Raw genomic sequence first — 6511 nt, 5'->3', positions numbered from 1 at the left:
TAGATGGCTAACTCTGAGCTCACTGGAGGCATGGACAGGAGGAGGGAAGGGAGAATTCTCCAGGCCTCCACGAAGCAGCTTAGGGAAAATTGCCATAAAGACGGGACAGAGGTCTGCAGGGGAGGAAGCTGCTAAGCTCTGTTCTCTGGGGAGTCTGATGATGGTCACTGGATGTGGTCTTGGTCCTTCCCAGAGAGTAGGGGCCTCTTTTAGCTCCTCCCAGAATGCCCTGCCCTACCTTTCCCATGCAGAACCGGGCAGCCCCTGACAGACTTGGCAGCACCCCTTTGTTGTGTATGGGTCTCAGGTTGTCTGTCTCCCTCACCTACTGGACTGGAATGCCTTGAGGGCAGAGAAGCTGCAGGCTTGGTTCCTTTCTGGCGCTCAGCAAAGTCTTGAGTGGCAGCAGCTATGGGGACTGTTCATTCCAAAACGGGAGAATGAATTGCAGCAAGGGTGGAGGGGTGATTGCGCCCTCTGGTGGCCATGCCTGTGCCAAGCGGAGAAGGCTGGCTCAAGGTCGGGAGGGTAAGGCCTGTGGGTGCATCCCTGCAGCAGGGAGCTGGGAGCCACAGACAGGAGAATCCACTCCTTTCTCTTTCCACCTACAGGTGCTTGCTGGGTCTCTCCATTCTGATATTAAAGGGACACCTAGGCAAGCCACCTCCCTCCCTCCCTCCCTCCCTCCCTCCCTCCCTCCTTCCTTTCTCTCTCTCTCTCTCTCTTCTTTCTTTCTGAGACAAGGTCTCACTCTGTCACCCAGGCTGGAGTGCAGTGGCATGAACACTGCAGCCTTGACCTCCTGGGCTCAAGCGATCCTCCCACCTCAGCCTCCTGAGTAGCTAGGACCACAGGGGTGCACCACCATACTCAGCGAATTTTTTATTTTTTTGTAGAAACAGGATCTCACTATGTTGCCTAGGCTGGTCTCAGACTCTTGGATGCAAGTGATCCTCCCACCTCAGCCCCACAAAATGCTGGGATTATAGGCGTGAGCCACCAAGCCTGACCTTTTTTTTTTTTTTTTTTTTTTTTTTGCCACAGTCTTGCTCTGTCACCCAGGCTGGAGTGCAATGCAATGGTGGGATCACAGCTCACTGCAGCCTCAACCTTCTGGGACCAGGTGCTCCATCTCACCCTCCCATGTAGCTGAGACTACAGGCCACACCCAGCTAAATTTTATATTTTTAGTAGAGACCAGGTTTCACTATGTTGCCCAGGCTGGTCTTAAGCTCCTGGGCTCAAGCAATCCTCCTGCCTCGGCCTCCCAAAGTGCTGGGATTACAGGTGTGAGCCACTGCACCTGGCTTCTATATGTGATAGTGTACATTTCAGGATAGAGCTGGGAGCCCCAGTGACCAGTGTTTGGAGATGTCAGGGTCTGTCCTCAGCAGGATCTCCTCCACACTCTGTGTGGAGCCATGAGGAGCGTCAGGCCTGGAGCCCCTGAGGGGCCCTCTCTTGGGCTGGCAGCCTACACCATTACCACAGCCAAAACTGCCCTTTGAGGAGCAGGGGAGAAATATGCAGGCTGACAGGTTGGAGCTGGGGCCCAGTTAGGCCGGTCCAGGCCAGTTTGAGATCTGCTCGTCCACTCAGGGCCTCTGGAGGGGAGAGCTGGAGCTGGCAGCAGACAGCTAACTTGGTGGGCTGATCATGGCAGCCCTTGGAGGGTTGCTTTTGCCCTACTCCCCAGGGCATGGCTGTGGGGGAAGTCTAGGCTGCCGTCCTCTTCCTGACTTGGGTACAGGGGCTCCTGTGGTGGGCTGTAGATACCTGTTATCTGCTCATCTGAAAGAAGGAGGGTCTCTGACCTACCAATCGGAAGCCCTGTGCCCCACGTGGGCTCTGACCTAACCTGTCATCCTTCCTTGGCTGCCTGCAGAGAAAAGAAAACAAGTCTTTTCCCCCAGGCTGGAGTCTAGGGATGTCCACTGTTGAGTGGCTCTGAGACTATTCTGGCCACAATCAGGGGCAGGGACAGGAAGCTGGAAACAGAATCCCATTCAGGGAACCATATTTTGCATGTGGGAGGCAAGGCAAACCTGCCTCTCTTGGGATTGCCAGGCCCACCCTCCGGCAGTTCCTGGTGGACCTTCCATCTCCCCACCCCCCACCCACGCTCACAGTCCTGATGCTTTTGGGGCTGGAGATTCAGGAGAGCATTTGGAGAGGAAGCACACGGGCCATGGTGGGGGGCTGTTGGGCTCGGCTCAGGTGAGTCTGGGGGTCTGTGGCACTTGGCTCTGTGCTGTCTACGTGATCAGAGAAGCCGCGCACCACTATCTCAGGTCCTGCAGGAAGTGGTTGGAGCTGGGCCAGGGTGGGGCTGGGTGGGAGGCAGCGCCCTCTGCATTGTAGTCAGGAAGGGTACTCAGAGATGGCTCCAGGTTCTCTCCTCCACACGGCGGCTATCCTTGCCCATCAGCACGGCCAGGAAAGAGACAGGACTCAGGCCAGATTGCCTGGGCTTGCCTGCCAGTTCTGCCATTTGGGTTGTCTCAGGCAGGTGACCTCCCCTACTGGAGCCTCAGCTTGCTCGCTCTATAAATGGGAATGAGCAGCGCCACTCTGCAGGACGTTGGAGGGATTCGTACACTATGGGTAAAGGTCTGAAACGCTGTGCAGGGCCTCAGTCAGTTATTATTAGGTGATGGCATTTACACGCAGGACCCTCAACTGATATGGCTTCAGTGTTTCTCTCTCCACCCAGTGCCTCCCAGGGCACTGACAGGGTTCAGATGTGGTTGCATCAGAGGCACATGCAGCTGGGACAGTAGCTGTCTCTGGGAGCAGGACCAGGGCTCCTGGGAAAGTCCATGGACCTGGCATTATCCCCTCGTGTTGGGGAGCAGAGAGTGCTCCCCAGCACAAGGAAGTAGAGGAGCAGGCATGAGACTCAGGCAACCTGATAGAGGAAAACTTCAAGGAGAGGAATGTCTGTTCACTAAGATTTCAAATACAGTTTGCCCTTTTCCCTTTAGGACACCTTATTTAATGCCGTCAGCTTCTAAATATCCTTAGAGAACTTTCATGACATCGTAGTTTCACACTAGAGTTGCTTATAAAAGCCAAACTTCCTTTCTTTTCTTTCTTTCTTTCTTTCTTTCTTTTTTTTTTTTTTTAAGACGGACTCTCGCTCTGTTACCCAGGCTGGAGTGTAGTGGTGTGATCTTGGTTCACTGCAATCTCCGCCTCCCGGGTTCAAGCGATTCTCCTGCCTCAGCCTCCCAAGTAGCTGGGATTACAAGTGCGCACCACCACGCCTGGCTAATTTATTGTATTTTTAGTAGAGATGGGGTTTCATCATGTTGGCCAGGCTGGTCTCGAACACCTGACCTCAAGTGATCCACCTGCTTTGGCCTCCCAGAGTGTTGGGATTACAGGCGTAAGCCATGGAGCCTGGCCCAAACTTCCATTTTTAAGCAGTTCACGAATCCCGCCTACTTCCTGCAGATCACCCGGTCCTTCGTTCTCATAACCCCAAGAAGCAGGGAGGGGCACATGCACCTGAGGGCCTTGCTTCTGCTGGCTCTGGGTCTTACAAAGGAAGAGTGGATCTTCCTAAGCATTCAGGTAGCAACATTACCCCAGCTGGAGGAAAACAATCCCACTTGAAGGAAGGGAGGTGATGGAGTCCTGGGCGTGGGAATGACAGGGACAATGGAAAGCCCTGAAAGCTCCTGTGAGGCAGCAGAGCCAGGAATGCTAAGCAAGGCTCGTTTCCTGAGCAGGAAGGAACTGAATCATGATTCCGAGGTGATGTGGTTTCCATCAAGCCCTGTAGCCTGCCTAGGTGTATGGTTTTATCTGATGGGAGTGTGACTCAGCCGAGCTCTGAGGGTGTGTGCCCCAGGCCCACTGCCAGCTTCCTGGGAAGGGGTGCCAGCCCAACTCTGTACAGAGAGGAGAAAACACAGCTGCCGTTTCTAGAGCTACGAGAAGGGAGTCGAGGTCAAAGGACTCTGCTCAACTCCAGCTGCTTGGTTTTGCTTCAGCTGTCTCAGTCTTTCTAGTAAACTTGACCTGTTGCCATTGGGTTTCTTTTTCTTTCATTCAGTACACATTTGTTTAGCATCCACTATGTATTAGGCACTGTGCTGGACTTTAAGGACACGGAAGTGAGAATACAGGGCACCTGTCCTCAGGGAGATGACATTACAACAGGGCAAATGGCCAGCAGGGGAAAAGTCATTGTGGGTGGTGACCAGAGCTCTGAAGGGCATCATGTCAGAGGCCAAGCAATGGTGAGACTGCAAGACGGTCTGCCTTAGCCGGCATGCTCAGCATGGTCTCCTTGGGGACCCTTGTCTGAGTGAAGAGAGGCAGCCACACCATGATCCAGGGGAGAAGCATACTGGCAGAGAAAGAATGGCTCACACCAGGGCCTGGAAGTTGCAGAGAACCTAGGTATTTGAGGCCCACAGTGAACAAAGGAGGGTAGGATGGGAGACGGGTCTGGAGAACTGGATGGGACCTTGATCCCAACTTTGTCAGCCTGTGTGAGGAGCTTAGGGTTTTGTTTTGTTTTGAGATGGAATCTCACTCTGTCACCCAGGCTGGAGTGCAGTGGCATGATCTCGGCTCACTGCAACCTCCACCTCCTGGGCTCAAGTGATTCTCCTGCCTAGCCTCCCGAGTAGCTGGGATTACAGGTGCATGCCACTACGCCTGGCTAATTTTTTGTATTTTTAGTAGAGACGGGGTTTCACCATCTTGGCCAGGCTGGTCTCGAACTCCTGACCTCAAGTGATCTACCTGCCTTGCCTTCCCAAAGTGCTGGGATTACTTACAGGTGTGAGCCACCATGCCTGGCCTAGGGTTTTTGAGTCAGGGTCTCGCTCTGTCTCCCAGGCTGGAGTGCAGTGATGCAGTCTCAGCTCACTGCAGCCTCGATTGCCTGGGCTCAAACGATCCTCCCACCTCAGCCTCCCGAGCAGCTGGACTACAGGTGTGCACCACCAAACCTGGCTAATTTTTAAATTATTTGTAGAGAGAGGATTTCCCATTGTTGCCCAGGCTGCTCTCACAAACTCCTGGGCTGAAACAATTCTCCCACCTCAGCCTCCCAAAGTGCTGGAATTACAGGCTGGGATTACAGGCATCAGCCACGATGCCCACCATGCCCAGCCTGAATTTAGAATTTAACTGGATTGTGACTGGAAGACCCAGGAGTTTTCTGCAGGGTAGGGACATGATCTGATTTTATTTTTAAAAGATCTCTCCGGCTGCTGTTGGGGTGAGTTGGGCAGATGCCATATGGTGGCATGACGAGGGTGGCGGCAGAGGAGGGGATGAGACGTGGCCTGGCCTGAGATGTACTTCAGAGGTGGAACTTACAGGACTTGCTAGTAGTGTGCTTGTGAGGGAAAGGGCTGATTTCCACAGGAGAGGTCTGGGTGCCTGGGCAGAGGATAAGGCAAGAAGACTAGGCAGGGAGGGGCAGCAGACCCGGGGTGCCCTCCGTGCCTGTGTGGTTGGAGGTACCTGTTTGACACCCAGGCAGAGATGGCAGTGCACAGATGCAGCTTAAAGCCCAGGCTGCGACAGATTCTGTGGGGTGGGGGAGTTGAGTACAGGTAAGAGATGAGCCTGGTGGGGCCGTCAACATTCACAGGAAGACCCACCCAAATGGAACAAGAACCAGCTCGTGGGGTAGGGGGAAAACAATCGGCAGAGGTTAGTGGCACAGACGCTTAGAGGAGAAGCTTCAAAAAGGCCAAGGACAACCACTGCAAATACCACTGAGATCCAACAAAGGAAGACAGAACTGGCCACCGGACTTGGCAAGATAGAGACAGATGTGAGAGACGAGCAGCCTTCCTAGAGAACAGGGATGAAAGGGCAACTGCTTAGAACAGGGGCAGTACAGAGGGGCAGGGGCAGCAAGAAGGGGGTCTAGACAGAGAGAGCTTATTTTTCAGAAGGAGGGCAAAGCCTCTGCAGGCCAAGGAGAATGAACCAGCAGAGGGGGAGAAATTCTGCAGCAAAGAGATGGCTGCAGGACCATGCAAGAAACAACAGGACCTGAAATACAAATGGAGAGAGGCAGGATGAGGAGCACAAACCCCTCTGCTTTTGCTGGATGGGACACAACTACAGATGCAGGAAGCTAACAGGCTGGAGGACAGGGTGGTGACAGACAAGCCAGTCTTCTGACGCCCAGACTTTCACAGGGAAGAATGGGGTCGAGGCAGTAGCTGAAAGGGAAAGTCAGGGGTAGGCAGCTGTAGCAGGACTGCTGGGCAGCACTGACTGTCCATTGAAGATGTGAAGTGAGAAGTTTAAAGTGAAACCGGCCGCCAAGGTGGTGTCACTCTTTCAAAACTGTTCAGTTGCTGGGTGCGGCTGGGTCAGCCACTGGATACGGTAGGCATTAAGGAGGTAGCAGGGCTCAAGCAGTGGGAGGTTCTGCCGCTCCTGCTCTGAAGCCATTACCAGAGCTCCAGTACTTGATTCAGTTTATTCATTCCTAGAATACAGACTGAACTTAAAGGGATGATGACAATTA

The sequence above is a fragment of the Gorilla gorilla genome, chromosome 2, assembly GCF_029281585.2.
Source record: "Gorilla gorilla gorilla isolate KB3781 chromosome 2, NHGRI_mGorGor1-v2.1_pri, whole genome shotgun sequence".
In the NCBI taxonomy this organism is placed as follows: domain Eukaryota; kingdom Metazoa; phylum Chordata; class Mammalia; order Primates; family Hominidae; genus Gorilla; species Gorilla gorilla.
The sequence above is the reverse complement of the archived record's forward strand: the minus strand, read 5'-3'. Positions refer to the sequence as shown.